Source organism: Triticum aestivum, chromosome 2A (genome assembly GCF_018294505.1).
Source record: "Triticum aestivum cultivar Chinese Spring chromosome 2A, IWGSC CS RefSeq v2.1, whole genome shotgun sequence".
Lineage (NCBI taxonomy): Eukaryota > Viridiplantae > Streptophyta > Magnoliopsida > Poales > Poaceae > Triticum > Triticum aestivum.
The window spans coordinates 395,735,366-395,752,076 of NC_057797.1; positions in this window are offsets into that span (position 1 = coordinate 395,735,366).

Genomic DNA, 16,711 nt, shown 5'->3' on the forward strand with positions numbered 1-16,711 from the left:
CACCACTTTGTCATCAAGCGGTTACCCATCTCATTATCTCCCTCGGGCATAAGTGGCACCCGGCGGGGTTTTTGAAAAGTCCTTTGAAAATACTTTGCCTCCATCACCATGCATATTCCCGTCCCTTTTTGCGTAGCAACTACTTTAGCATCCTATCTACTACCACCGGCATAACCCTCATAAGGAGGTAGGGTCATGCACAATGCAAGTATCAACGAGGAAGTAACGGAGGCAACCATCAAAGTGGTTCCACCTCATCATGATTTCGTTGCAACAACAATATGATGCTATATGTCATGCATAAAAAGGGTTTCATAGACATGGTCAAAGGGCTGCTTGCCTGGTTCATCAGATTCTTCAAATCTTCTGGTCCATCTCTGAGTATCTCGTCTACTTTGTCAACTAACGTCGGAAACAATCATAGTAAGCAACACAACAAGGCAGAAAATAAAAGTGCTCTAAAAGTATTAATTTGACTTTTCTAGGACATCTCTGGTTATATGAAAATTAACCAGAGTGGTTTCATTGGAATTGGGTCAGTGGATATTTCTGAACATTTCAATATGATGGAATCAAGGGATTTGTGGATTTGCAAGAAGTGGACAGAAATTTATTTTTGAAAAATGAGCAAAGGCACCCATTTAACAAACCATGATTTTAGAAGTATCTAGGAGTTGGTTTAACTGGATTTGGAGTTCAAATGATTTTCCTATGAATTTGCAAAGTTTACAAATATGAAGAAATGGCTCATTATTTTGTGTGGTACAGAAAGTATTAATAAAAATGTTCATAAGCTAAGTTATGAACTTAGAAGCATCTAGGAATTTGAATCATGGCATTTGGATCAAATTTGAGCTCTCTATGATTTTCTAAAGTACATCACAGAAATAGGAAAAATAGGATTTGATAAATATTTGTGAAGGAAATGCTTCTCTAAAAATGCGACAATAGCACCCTGTGATAGGGAATGATTTTAGAAACTACTAGAAATTTGAATCATCAAATTTGGAGTTAATTTGAATTATTTATGGATTTTATAAGTTACAGAAAAAAGAAAAAGAAAAGGGGTTTACCCTTATCCTGCGCACTGGGCGGGAGATAGCAGTGGGCCGGCCCAGCGGCTCAGCTGCGCGGGTGGCAGGGGCGACGTCGAAGGCGCCACAGGTGGAGTACGCCTTCACTGCGCGTGAAGCGGGTTTGCTCCCGGCCTGTCTCCACTTAAACGGGAGGGGCCCACCCACCGGGTCGCTGACGAGCGGGGCCCGGTGCTCAGGCCTTCTCCAACCTCCCGCTTGAGCAGAGCAGAGGCAGGGGAGGCAAGGCCGAGCGGGTGCCCGCGTTCTCCTCAGCGTCACCGGCCATCTCCGGCGATGCCCAGCACACCGGTGGGTTCAGGAGGCCGAGACGCATCCGCCGAGGTGCGCCATGTCCGTAGGGGTGGTCGGATGCGGGCGCACCATCGGCCGTGGTGGGAGAGGCTGGCGGTCGTGATGGAACTCGATGGAACAACCACGGGGAGGAGAGGGAGAAGCACGGGAGGGCCTCGCGGTGATGGTGGTGGTTCTCTAGTGCGGTCCAGAGGGAAGGAGGAGGAGAGGTGGGCGCGAATTTAGGCGGAGTCCGGTGGCTCGGCTCCGGCCATGGGGAGCGATGGAGGGCTCGGGGAGAGGTTTGGCTTCGTCCCATGGGTCGCTGGGAGGAAGAGAGGGCGAAGGGGATCCAGAGGGAGGCCTGGGGAGGCTCTATATGGCGAGGCCATGGCTCACCATGGACGTGGCCTACGGGCGCCTGCGGAAATGGCCGTGGTAGCCACGGGAGGAGGCTCGGGGCTGTCTGCGACGCTCGTGAGCATTGAGTAGGGCGCCATGAAGAGAGAGGAGGAGCAGGGCGAGCTCGAGGGGGTCCCTGGCGCGGGCACATGCATTGGGCGAGCTGGGCGGCATCTGGCGCGCGCCTCAGGGGATGAGAGAGAGGGGGGAAGGAGGGGGACAGCACGGTGGAGTGTTGCGGACGTCGAGGCACCTCGACTGGCGCGAGGGGGAGGCTCGAGGTGGTCGGGTGGCTTGGGCAGAGAGCAGCTACAGTGCGTGGGAGCACTATAGCACGCTCTGGAGCACGCCTTTGGCATGCCATGGCATAAAAAAGGGGGAAGTGGGCGCGGCCACTTGTGTCCAGTAGTGCTAGGGGGTAGTAAAGAAAGGGGAGGAAGCATTGGATGCTCTGGAGAGCCTCTAGGAGAGGAGAGAGGTTGAGGAAGAGAGAGAAAAGGGTTGTCCAGAGAGGCAAATGGGGGTTTTTACCCCTAAATCATTGAGCTTTGGAAGAGGGGGAGCTACTGGAGGTTGCTGGTGATCAGGTTCAGCTGTGGTAAAAACTTGTGCTCATGGAGATTAGTGGAAGAGGTCCAAATGATGATTTTGGAAAAATGGCAGAAGGTGTTTGTTGTTGGTTTGGGAAAGAAAATTAATTCCACTTGCCATGAGAATTAACAGGATGGAATGGCACTTAGAAATAGTGGGTTCTACAAAATTTAAGCTCATTTGGGCAAAGTTGCCAATGCGACTTTTGTAAACCCTAGAAATCAACAGAAATGGACTTTCCAAGATTTAGTCATGCAAATCTGTTCTCCTTGATGCACCACTTAGTTTAGTGTCATAATTGGAGGTTATGAACATGTCCACAAAAGTTGAGATCAAAAGGAAAAAGTTTCCAATGTAAAGTTGCTCAAATTTGGTTCTGGACAGAGAGGGTTTTGGGGCACTTTGATCAAGATAACATTATCTCCAACTTGTGCCATCCGGTCTAGGTGCATTATTACACCATCTGAGCATGTGCACCAAGTTTGAGAGTATTTGGACATGTTTGACAGTGCAAAGTTGTTCAAACTTGAAAAAGGACATAAGTGGTTTTGAGAGGGTTTCATGGGGTTATACTGTTGACCATGACATGGGACTTGGCAAGATCATCAAACATGTCATATGTGACATGATAGAATTTTCTTTGAATTGTTGGGCAATATTTCCTATAGAAATATTTCAAATCCTTGAAATATCCAGAATGGGTTTTTGAGGGGTTTGACCAATAATTTGAACATGACCATGTGTTGAAACTCTTATATATGGACAATATATGCCCACTGAGTTTCCCTGATTTTTTTCAAATATTTTTGAAACAAATAAAATAATTTTTCCCTATTAAAGACCATTTCTAGCCTTAAGAAAAAGCTTTTAAATAAAATAGGAAAATAACTTTTAAAATTATATTTTTGTGGTTTATGGGAGTCCTATATCTAATAGGATTCAAATATACCTTTTGAAAGATTTTTCACACCCTAAATCTAGTACTTGCATTGCAAACCTCAATTCAGGGGGTTTTGGAAAACTAATTTTTGAAAATACTATTTGGCCAAATTATTTTTGTAAGAAAATACTATATTGCTCTATACACATGGCATGATCATTGGGCAGAAGCTTGGGGCAAGGAGATGAGGTATAGAAGGTGGAGTTGTGTTGACTTTAAAGAGCACTTGAAAAACACAAAGAGAAAACCAACTCAAAAAAATAAAAGCCAAATAATGCAAAAGTTTTTGTCAAACCACACTTTATCCTGATTTATTAGTTTAAGTGTTGTGGCATGAAAATCAGGGTGTGACACCGAAGTTTTTAGGGTATATAGATATATATAGGAGGAAGAAGTACGTCGGTGGATCTCCGGGCTGTCCACGAGGCAGGGAGCCGCACCCAGGGGGGTGGGCGCGCCCCCACCCTCGTGGGCAGCCCGGCAATCTTCTGGTCCATCTCCGATACTCAGTGGGCTTCTTCTAGTCCAGAAATAAGTTCCGTGAAGTTTCAGGTCAATTGGACTCCGTTTGATTTTCCTTTTCTGTGATACTCTAAAACAAGGAAACAACATAAACTGGCACTGGGCTCTAGGCTAATAGGTTAGTCCCAAAAATCATATAAAATAGCATATAAATGCATATAAAACATCCTAGGTTGATAATATAATAGCATGGAACAATCCAAAATTATAGATACGTTGGAGACGTATCAGCATCCCCAAGCTTAATTCCTGCTCGTCCTCGAGTAGGTAAATGATAAAAACAGAATTTTTGATGTGGAATTCTACCTAACATATTCATCATGTATTTCTCTTTATTGTGGCAAGAATATTCAGATCCATAAGATTCAAGACAAAAGTTTAATATTGACATAAAAATAATAATACTTCAAGCATACTAACTAAGCAGTCATGTCTTCTCAAAATAACATGGCGAAAGAAAGTTATCCCTACAAAATCATATAGTCTGGCTATGCTCTATCTTCATCACACAAAATATATAAATTATGCACAACCCCGATGACAAGCCAAGCAATTGTTTCATACTTTTGATGTTCTCAAACTTTTTCAATCTTCACGCAATATATGAGCGTGAGCCATGGACATAGCACTATAGGTGGAATAGAATGGTGGTTGCGGAGAAGACAAAAAGGAGAAGATAGTCTCACATCAACTAGGCGTATCAACGGGCTATGGAGATGCCCATCAATAGATATCAATGTGAGTGAGTAGGGATTGCCATGCAACGGATGCACTAGAGCTATAAGTATATGAAAGCTCAACAGAAGAAAATAGTGGGTGTGCATCCAACTCGCTTGCTCACGAAGACCTAGGGTGTTTTGAGGAAGCCCATCATTGGAATATACAAGCCAAGTTCTATAATGAAAGATTCCCACTAGTATATGAAAGTGACAACATAGGAGACTCTCTATCATGAAGATCATGGTGCTACTTTGTAGCACAAGTGTGGTAAAAGGATAGTAGCATTGCCCCTTCTCTCTTTTTCTCTTTTTTGGGGGCCTTTTCTCTTTTTTATGGCCTCTTTTTTCTCTTTTTTTGTTTTTCGTTCGGAGTCTCATCCCGACTTGTGGGGGAATCATAGTCTCCATCATCCTTTCCTCACATGGGACAATGCTGTAATAATGATGACCATCATACTTTTATTTACTTACAACTCAAGAATTACAACTTGATACTTGGAACAAAATATGACTCTATACTAATGCCTCCGGCAGTATACCGGGATGTGTAATGACTCATGAGTGACATGTATGAAAGAATTATGAATGGTGGCTTTGCCACAAATACGATGTCAACTACATGATCATGCAAAGCAATATGACAATGATGGAGCGTGTCATAATAAACGGAACGGTGGAAAGTTGCATGGCAATATATCTTGGAATGGCTATGGTAATGCCATAATAGGTAGGTATGGTGGCTGTTTTGAGGAAGGTATATGGTGGGTCTATGGTGCCGGCGAAAATTGCGCGGTACTAGAGAGGCTAGCAATGGTGGAAGGGTGAGAGTGCGTATAATCTATGGACTCAACATTAGTCATAAAGAACACACATACTTATTGAAAAAATCTATTAGTTATCAAAACAAAGTACTATGCGCATGCTCCCAGGGGGATAGATTGGTAGGAAAAGACCATCTCTCGTCCCCGACCGCCACTCATAAGGAAGGCAATCAATAAATAAATCCTGTTCCGACTTCATCACATAACGGTTCACCATACGTGCATGCTACGGGAATCACAAACTTCCACACAAGTATTTCTCAAATTCACAACTACTCAACTAGCATGACTCTAATATCACCATTTCCATATCTCAAAACAATTATCAAGTGTCAAACTTCTCATAGTATTCAATGCACTTTATATGAAAGTTTTTATTATATCCCTCTTGGATGCCCATCATATTAGGACTAAATTCATAACCAAAGAAAATTACCATGCTGTTTAGGACTCTCAAAATAATATAAGTGACGCATGAGAGTTCATCTATTTCTATAATATAAAACCACTGCAGTGCTCTAAAAAGATGTAAGTGAAGCACTAGAGCAACAACAAACTACTCCGAAAGATATAAGTGAAGATCAATGAGTAGTCGAATAATTATGCAACTATATGAAGACTCTCTAACATTTAAGAATTTCAGATCTTGGTATTTTATTCAAACAGCAAGCAAAACAAAAGAAAATAAAATGATGCTCCAAGCAAAACACATATCATGTGGTGAATAAAAATATAGCTCCAAGTAAAGTTACCGGTGAACGAAGACGAAAGAGGGGATTCCTTCCGGGGCATCCGCAAGCTTAGGTTCTTAGTTGTCCTTGTATATTACCTTGGGGTGCCTTGGGCATCCCCAAGCTTAGGGTCTTGCCACTCCTTGTTCCATAATCCATCAAATCTTTACCCAAAACTTGAAAACTTCACAACACAAAACTTAAAAGAAAATCTTCGTGAGCTCCGTTAGTAAAAGAAAACAAACCACCACTTCAAGGTACTGTAATGAAATCATTCTTTATTTATATTGGTGTTAAACCTAAAGTATTCCAACGTTTCTATGGTTCATAAACTCTATTACTAGCCATAGATTCATCAAAATAAGCAAGCAATACACGAAAAACAGAATCTGTCAAAAACATAACAGTCTGTAGTAATCTGTAGGTTTCTAATACTTATGGAACACCAAAATTTCTAAAATAAATTGCTGGACATGAGGAATTTATCTATTAATCATCTGAAAAAATAACTAACTAAATAGCACTCTCCAATAAAAAAATGGCAGCAATTCTCGTGAGCGCTAAAGTTTCTGTTTTTTACAGCAAGATCAAAAAGACTTTCCCCAAGTCTTCCCAATGGTTCTACTTGGCACAAACACTAATTAAACATAAAAAACACAACAAAAACAGAGGCTAGATAAATTATTTATTACTAAACAGGAACAAAAAGCAAGGAACAAAAATAAACTTGGGTTGCCTCCCAACAAGCGCTATCGTTTAACGCCCCTAGCTAGGCATGATGATTTCAATGATGCTCACATAAAAGATTAGAAATGAAATATAAAGAGAGCATCAAGAATAATATGGCTAGCACATTTAAGTCTAACCCACTTCCTATGCATAGGGATTTTGTGAGCAAACAACTTGTGGGAACAAGAATCAACTTGCATAGGAAGGTAAAACAAGCATAACTTCAAAATTTTAAGCACATGGAGAGGAAACTTGATATTATTGCAATTCTTACAAGCATATATTCCTCCCTCATAATAATTTTCAGTAGCATCATGAATGAATTCAACAATATAACCATCACATAAAGCATTGCTTTTATTATCTGCAAGCATAGAAAATTTACTACTCTCCACATAAGCGAATTTCTTCTCATGAATAATAGTGGGAGCAAACTCAACAAAATAATTACCATGTGAGGCATAATCCAATTGAAAACTAAAATCATGATGAAAAGTTTCATGGTTATCATTATTCTTAATAGCATACAAGTCATCACAATAGTCATCATAGATAGCAACTTTCTTCTCATAATCAATTGGAACCTCTTTCGAAATACTGGAATCATTACTAAATAAAAGTCATGACCTCTCCAAATCCACTTTCATCAATATAATCATCATAAATAGGAGGCATGCTATCATCATAATAAATTTGGTTTTTAGGGTATATGGATACGGAGGCTTCTGGCGGCGGAACTCCCGATCTATTCTGGATACAGGTCTAGATTGGTTCTCGGTGGCTACGGAGGCTTCTGGTGGCGTAACTCCTGATATATTCTGCTCCCCAAAGTTTTTAGGGTATATGGATATATATAGGAGGAAGAAGTACGTCAGTGGATCTCCGGGCTGTCCATGAGGCAAGGGGCGCGCCCAGGGGGGGTGGGCGCGCCCCCCACCCTCGTGGGCAGCCCGGCACTCTTCTGGTCCATCTCCGATACTCCGTGGGCTTCTTCTGCTCCAAAAATAAGTTCCGTGAAGTTTCAGGTCAATTGGACTCTATTTGATTTTCCTTTTCTGCGATACTCTAAAACAAGGAAAAAAAGGAAACTGGCACTGGGCTCTAGGTTAATAGCTTAGTCCCAAAAATCATATAAAATAGCATATAAATGCATATGAAACATCCAAGGTTGATAATATAATAGCATGGAACAATCAAAAATTATAGATACGTTTGAGACGTCTCACGGCGTTGTCGGCGCATCGCTCCTCTCCAGCGCCATTCACGTTCGATGTGGGCTTTCTCCAGCCCCACAGACGGCATGTGGCTTCAGGAGCCTCCCCTTCCTTCCAGCACGCTGCGTGGAGTGCTCCACCTCCTGACTGGTAGAGAACCCGTCGTGCTTCCTTCAGGAGGGTTCCCCCTATACAGTTACCCAAACAGGGAGGCCTTCGCCAAGAATATGTGGCACTTCAATGAGTGGGGGCTGCTCCCCGAGGGCCATGTGGGGCCTGACGACAACCGAAACACCCTCGATGCGGCTATATCTCCCACGTGTCGAAGCACGACTTAGAGGCATAACCGCATTGAAAGCAATGTCGCAAGTGAGGTAATCTTCACACAACCCATGTAAAACATAAGGGAAAGAGATACATAGTTGGCTTACAATCGCCACTTCACACAATTACATGAATAAAACATTACATCATCCAGATACAATCAAGGTCTGACTACGGAACCAAAATAAAAGAAGACTACCCCAAAAGCTACACAGATCCCCGATCGTCCCGACTGGGCTCCACTACTGATCAACTAGAACGAAACAACACAAAGGACAAGATCTTCAACGAGCTCCTCCTTGAGCTTGGTTGTGTCACCTGCACTGTAACATCGGCACCTGCAAACTGGTTTTGGAAGTATCTGTGAGTCACAGGGACTCAGCAATCTCACACCCTCACGATCAAGCCTATTTAAGCTTATGGGTAAGGTAAAGGTATGAGGTGGAACTGCAGCAAGCGACTAGCATATATGGTGGATAACATACGCAAATGAGAGCGAGAAGAGAAGGCAAAAGCACGGTCGAACAACTATGATCAAGAAGTGATCCTAGAACAACCTACGTCAAGCATTACTCCAACACCGTGTTCACTTCCCGGACTCCGCCGAAAAGAGACCATCACGGGTACACACGCGGTTGATGCATTTTAATTAAGATCAACTTTAGGTTTTCTACAACTGGACATTAACAAATTCCCATCTACCCATAACCGCGGGCACGGCTTTTGAAAGTTCAAATCCCTGCAGGGGTGTCCCAACTTAGCCCATCACAAGCTCTCACGGTCAATGAAGGATATTCCTTCTAGCGGGAAGACCCGAGCAGACTCGGAATCCCGGTTACAAGACATTTCGACAATGGTAAAACAACACCAGCAAAGCCACCTGAATGTGCCGACAGATCCTGATAGGAGCTGCACATATCTCGTTCTCAGGGCACACCGGATTGTCCAAACTTCCGGTAGGCCAGCCCAGAGTTGCCCCTGGTGGCCACCGGCGGCTGACAAGTTGGACCAACACTCATAGAAGCACTGGCCCGGGGGTTTAAATAAAGATGACCCTTGGGCAGGCCTACCCAAGGGGAAGAAAAGGCTAGGTGGCAAATGGTAAAACCAATGTTGGGCCTTGCTGGTTCCCATTATCACCCAACCGCGTAAGGAACGCAAAATCCAGGAACATAACACCGATATGACAGAAAACTAGGGCGGCAAGAGTGGAACAAAACACCAGGCATAAGGCCGAGCCTTCCACCCTTTACCAAGTATATAGATGCATTAATTTAAATAAGAGATATTGTGATATCCCAACAAAAATAACCATGTTCCAAACATGGAACAAGCTCCAATCTTCACCTGCAACTAACAACGCTATAAGAGGGGCTGAGCAAAGAGTAACATAGCCAAACAACGGTTTGCTAGGACAAGGTGGGTTAGAGGCTTGGCTTAACAATATGGGAGGCATGATAAGTAAGTGGTAGGTATCGCAGCATAGGCATAGCAAAAGAGCGAGCAACTAGCAAGCAAAGATAGAAGTGATTTCGAGGGTATGGTCATCTTGCCTGAAATCCTGCAAGGAAGAAGAACGAGTCCATGAAGAAGACAAACGGACGTAGTCGAACGGTTCCTCACAAACACGACGTTATCGGAACCAACTCGAAGAAGCAACACCGGAAAGAAGCACACAACATAGTAAACAACCACCACATAAGCATGGCATGATGCACAACCAAGTATGATGCATGTCCGGGTTAAATATGCATGGCATGGCAAGATGAACAAACAATCCTACAAATTAAGTGGAGCTCAATATGCAACAGAGTTGCATATTGAAGAAAACACCACACTACTTATTTAGTTCTCTCTCATTTATGTACCCAACAAGGTTAAATGTTGTTAGCATGGCAAGAGGTGAAGCATGATGAAACTATCTAATCTAGGCAAGTTTAAATGACGCTAGAAAAACAAAACAACAAGTCTGGAAACTCCTCATGTGCATATTTTGGTTATGGTACTGTTCTTCGCTAAACACAATTTTAGAGTTATTAAACATGCAAAATAAAACCACCATGCTAAACTAGACATTTTTCTACCCCATTTACATATAAAGTTTATTAAATTTGGAGCTACGGTTGAATAGTTATGAATTAAATCATTTTACATGGCAATATGGGAAAATATATGCAAACATCATTTTAAACATTTTAAACATGGATGAAAGTTGGATATTATGAATCTACACAAAATTCTAACCATTTTCATATATAAGTTATTTACAAGTGATGCACAGTTTGAGAGTTACAATATGCATGGAGCTCAGGGGTTATTCTGTAAAACTGCCAACTCTGGAATAAATAGGAAATTCGTTCTGTGGAAAAAAATGAAACGGGCCGAATCTGGTCAGCCCAACAGTGCACAGGGAGCGGGGCTGCTCACATCGGGTTGAGGCCCAGTCAGGGAAGAGGCTTGGCAGGCCGAGCGCCGCTGGGCCGGTTGGTGGACCTCACGCGAGACACGGCCCAGGCGCGGGTCTTCTGCGGTCAACACGACGAAGAGGGATCGCTCGTCCTTGACTGAAACAAAGCAGTCAGCAGCGGGGCGCGAGGTTCAGAGTGGCACCGGCGGCTGAAACAAGCGGGTCCAGCGGCGGAACGTCGTTCTCCGGCGAGGTTCTTGGCGGCGGCGGCAAGATTCATCAGATCCGGCGGATTCAAGTCGGCAGGGGAGGCAGCGGTGCTGTTCGGTTCCTGCAGGGAAGCGAGGTGAGAGGCAAAGAGATTGTGAGCGAGAGAGAGGACCAAAGAGGGAAAGGGAAGAGGTAAAGGGAGGCGCGGGCGATGTCATGGTGGGTCTATAGTTCGCCTAGGCCGCGACGAGGAGGAGGCCACCGGAGATGGCCGGATCGGGACAGTTCATGTCGGGGAGGCGAGGTGTAGGTGAAGCTTGCGGGCATGACGAAGGTCGTGCGCGGGCGGCTGGAGGGTCGCCGGAGGAAGTGGATCCCGACGGCGAGGTCACGGTGACCACAAGAGCTCTTGGTGTGAATCCATGGTGTTCGACGGCTGCAACCGGTTCCTGCGGTAAGAAGCAGAGGAGGGGAGTTGAGAGATGGAGGAGGATACACGAGGACAAGGAGAAAACATGAGGAAGAGGAGGACCGTGATGCTCATCTGCTACTGCTGCTTGGGTGACCGGCGACCATCGTGCTAGGTGGGGCTTGGAGGAGCTCCTCTCCTCCAGATCGGACAGGGGAGAGAAAACAGCGGGACGCTGGTTGCTCGAGTAGGAGGTGGCCATGGATCAAGAGAAGAAGGTGGTTAGTCCGGTGGATCGAGTGCTCGGGGTCATGGATAAAGAGCTTGGGCTCCTGTTGGTGGGTGGAGGAATACGGGGAGAAGGGGATCCCGAGGAAGATGTAGTGGACTGGTGGCGGCGGAGGGATTTGGTGGATGGGACAAGTGGGCTAGATTTTAGGGTTAGACTAGATTAGGTTAGGGGATGCTATATATATAAGGAAAGGATGGAGTTTGGATCATCCGATCGAAATCGGACGGTCAAGATAAAATGCTATGGGAGTCCAAAAAAGAAAAAAAGGAGATGTTTTGTAGATGTTTGGGGATGATCCAGACACAATGTTAACGACTGCCCGGGTCGGGTCTGGGACAGCTTTCAGACGCACGCGCGAGGAGGTCGATGCACTGTGCAAGGAGGGGTTAGGCGAATGAGGTCAAGTGTGTTGTAGGTGGGTTGCTGAGAGGCCTCAGGTTGAGGGGAGAGAAAAGAGAGGGAGAGACCCGGCGACTGTTTCGGAGACCGAAACGTCCGACGATTTGACCGACTATATTGTCGCTATAGTTTAACGGTTGGGCTATCAAACGAACTCTGAATGCGATGAAACTTGACAGGCGGTCTATCTACACTATAATAAAACCGCACACCAAATTACAACCCATTCCGAGAACATTTTCCGGCCACTTATAAAATAATATTACGGACATGCCGCGGGCGCGTGCAAGTGTGTCTGGGCTCAGAACGGGCAACGGAGAGAATGAGGAGGCCGGGACGCATGCAAGTTTCGAAAAGATGATGATGCAATGCACATGATGACATGACAAGATTCGACACGCAAGCAAAGACATGGCAACGACAGCGAATAACAGGAAGACACCTGGCACATCGGTCTCGGGGCGTTACAACAACCCCCTCCTGGCGACCCCTGGGCGCGAGGGTCCTGAGGTGCACACTCCCTGAGTAGCTGCGGGGGAGCGCCCCTGATCGTGCGCCCCTCAAGTGTTCACCTCCAGCCCCCAAGGCGGTGAGGGAGGCGCCCTGCCTGGGTACGTGGACACCATCCTCACCGTGGAGGGCCGCACGCCAGATCCCAGCGCGCTACCCCCCGAGCCTCGCGCAGTCCGGAGGAGAAGGGAGCCCGGTAGCCGCCGTAGCCCTGCCCCAAGGGCCTTGAAGAAGAGGAAGTGGATCACTGCGGATGACTAAGCGCCTCGCCTCCTCCTTGATTCTCGCACATCATCTCTTTTTGACTCTTGTTCCTGAAGTTCCCCTCTGACGAAGAAACGAGCGTGTCCCAAGTGCCACCTCTGAAGGGCACCGGTCTCGTCATGACCTCGTGCCTCATGGGCTGTGCGGCCACGCGTAAGGAGGCACCTGCGCCTGAGCCGAGGCCAACCTTGGGGGGCCTCGGGCCTGCATTCCCGGCATCTTTCTTCAGGGGCGGCCTCCGGATTATGGGGGCGGTACCAAGGGCTCCCCTGCTGACCCTTGCCGACAGCTGGGTGACTCGTGTGACGGTGCCATCTTCAACTAGTGGGATAGAGTCCGCGTTGGGCCCCGCCTCAGACCGGAGAACCGGGTGAGGGAGTTCCATCCCCCGGGCCCTTGTCAAAGACGGGCGAGTCTTCACGCGCCTCCTCTGCCGACTAGGGCGTGGAGGAAAGCCCCGGCCAAGCGTTGAAGCTCGCATGTGGGCGCAACGCCGTTCGTCACGGCCTTCTTCAGGAGTCGATGATCTAGGGAGAAGCCGACAAGAGGGTGGCGGGGGTCCGTAGGGCTCTTGCCGAGGAATACCACCGGAAGATGGAGCTTCAGGAGGCTTGCTTCTGCACACGGCTCAGCGAGCTGAAGGGCGAGACCGACGGCCTTAAGGAGAAGCTAGCCGCGGCGGAGTAGTGTGAGAGAGCCACGATGGACGCTCAGCCCACGGTCGAGGCCGAGCTATCTTTCCTCTACAAGAAGGTGGAAGGAGTTACCTCCCTCGTGGAGAAAGCATCGGACGAGGCGATCCAAGCTTGGGTGCTGCAGCACGCATGCTCCCAGATGTTCCAGGCCCTTGGGCATAGGGTCAGCCGGGCCCTGAGCAACATTTGCGACGAGAATGTCTCTAGCCCTCTTGTTGCTGACGACGCGGGCTACCTCGGCTTCTTCACCGGGGTTGTGGAGCGCCTCGAAGGAGGGGCTGAGAAGATGCTCCATCTCATCAAGGAGAAGAGTCAAAGCCTTCTTGCGCATGCATTCTCGCATGTCTTCAGCCACCTTCTCTGCTACAATCCTGACTTCGACTTTGAGGTCGCGATAGCCCCCTGCCTAGAGTGATCCAAGGCGCCTTGGCGGACTGGGTGGAGGATCATGTGGATGACCTGATCGCGGAGCTTGCCCCTGCCGGCGACGTGGGCCCGCCTATGATCGAGGAATGTGGGGCTGACGATTATGGAGAAGACAGCAGCGATAGTGATGGCGCGTCTCCCTAGGCTGCTTTTCCCCTGTTTCCATGTTAAGACTCTGAATTTGACCCCGCGGGGATGCGAAAGCATTTTGGAAGAAACTTCTTTATAATGTGTTGAGTAGCGTTGCACTCCCTTATGTCGCCTTCCCTTTGCTTTTCGTGTGCCTGCAGCCCCTGAGCAAGGGTGGGTCGTTATTGTAACGTCGGGTCGCGGTGCCCGGCCAAGGTCAGGAGGCGGACGCCTGCCGAAGGCCTCAGGCCACGCGTACCCGCAGGCTCGTTTAAGAGCGTCGCGCGAGGATTCGGATGCCGAAGTCTTGGCGAGGTGTGCGCGTGGGCGGGCCCGCGACTGCTGTGAGCCCTCAGGGCGTCCTCAGCACTGCTTGGCTGATCCAAGTATGCGCACCGTGCCCAGCCCCCGCTCGCGGGGTGCTCGAGAAGAAGTGAGAGAGAAGTTGGCAGCCGCCATACCTCTTAAACCAAAATTCAAAATGGGAAACGCTATGAGAGGAGAAAAATTCCCACCCCTTTTCAAATAAAGATGAAATAGCTCCAAATTTCAGTCCAAGAAACGGCAAATTTGATTACAAAAGAGGGCGAAAAACAGCCGCGTCTAGCGCCTATACTAGTCTTCCCACTAGCGCGGAGCATGGGGCCTCCACTAGGAGTGGGCATAGTCGCTGTAAGAGTATGTTGTCCGCTAGCGCATAGCATGGGGATTCCACTAGGCGTGGGCATAGTCGTTGTAAGACCGTGTCGTCCGTCAGCACGGAGCATGGGGCTTCCACTGGGACGTGGGTGGGAGCCTCCGTGAGGCCCAGGGGCGGCGCTCAAGAGACTCCGAGGCATGTACATTCCCACTCATTATTATGTGAGAGTGTCACGGGCGAAGATTGAAGAAGCACAAGGCGGTCGCCTGCCTCCCTAGTGGGGATTCCGCCCCTTGCCTTTGGATTGCGTGTCGGCGAGCCTGAGGCGCTGGCAGCCCTGGGCGGGGTCTCCGACCTGGCGACCGCCAGCGAGCGGCGCGACGCACCTCCACACCGGCCGCATGCCGCCCAAACGGCTCATGACATGGGCTTCGGGCTCCTCCCGAGCCTTTTGGTCTCGGGGCCCCCGGTGTCGAGCGGTTATGGCTCAGGAGGCCCTGGGTCATCATGAGGCTCCCTGACCTCGCGGGCTCCTCAAGTCGTTGGGCCCCCTGGGGTCCTATCCTGACTCGGGGCACCGCCACGTGCCTGGCATGCCTCGGCGTGCTTAGTCCGGCTATCGTTTCACGGGCGCGCCGTGGAGGCGTAGTTCACCTGTGTTCCAAGGTTAGCATAACATGTTCTAAAAATATTGGTTGCAGCGGGGGGGTCGTTTAACAGCGCGGTAGAGGCCTCGGCATGAGCCCACTTGTGGCCCCCGGGCGTCGTGAGGCGTTGTCTATCTCGAGGTCCGGGCCGGCGGAGGCCTCTCCTTCGTCAACCCCCTAGCTCTTCAACCTTTTCCGTCACCACCTGTCACAGCCTGATTTTTGGCCCCTTCGTTTTCTTTTGTTTCTCTGAGATTTTTTGCTTGAGTTTTCTTTTTCCGTGGCTATGTGGTCTGGGAACTGAAGGAGATGACCTCTTCTTTCTTTCCAGAGTGGCTTGTCATCCTCAAACCCTTCCCTAGACCATGCCACTTTCATCCTAGCCCAACCCCAATATTCTTTTGCTAGGGTATATTCCTTTTGCTATTAAAGGAATAACCCAATTTGCCCTAGGTTGTGAAGCAACCTATATTTCTATCACTCCCAAAATTCCCAAATAATTCTCATAATTTTTTTGGGTCATATCTTCCTCCAATAGGGCAAAATATTTTATTTGCCATGTTTCCCATCATGCTCAATTAATTATTTTCCTATTCTGTTCTGAATGGCAGATTGTGAAGCAAGTGCCATTTATCTTTTCCCAATTGAACCCAAACCTTTTGGAAACCTTTTCATGTCCAAATAATTGCCTCATGCCAAAATTCAACTTAATTTTCCTAGTAAATATTCCTGCGCAATTTTTCAAAGTTCTTGCCCGAGGGAAATGATTGTGAAGGAAGTACAAGCTATGCATATCCAAATGAGTTAATTTTTTCAAGATCCTTCATATGATCAAATCATGACTCCCCACCAAATATGAGCTCATGTAACTCATCTAGGTGAGCCCAGCTCCAAATCTTAGTTTCTGGTCAGATTTTCAGTTTGTGAAGCAACTATACTTTATATTGCTTCACTTAAGCTGAAACTTTTTCAGGGCATTCTCCTATCCATATAAACACTCTCCACAAAAAATTGGCTCAATCCATTACATCATTTACCCTGTGCAATTTTCCCAAGTTTCTGTCTAGAGCAAAGCTATATGAAGCAAGTGCTAGTTTGGTTCATCCAAATGGCATGAAACTTTTTGGGCATCCTCATACGTTAAAATCATTAGGCCATGCCCAATTTCATCTCAACTTGCCTCTCCATATGAGTGCATCATCCAAATTTCAAATTCTGTCCATTATGGTGGTTGCTACAGCAACCACTAGCTAAACCCTACTTCTTGAGCTGAAACTTTTCCATCTTAATCACCTTAGCATGCGGTCATCACCAGACAAATTA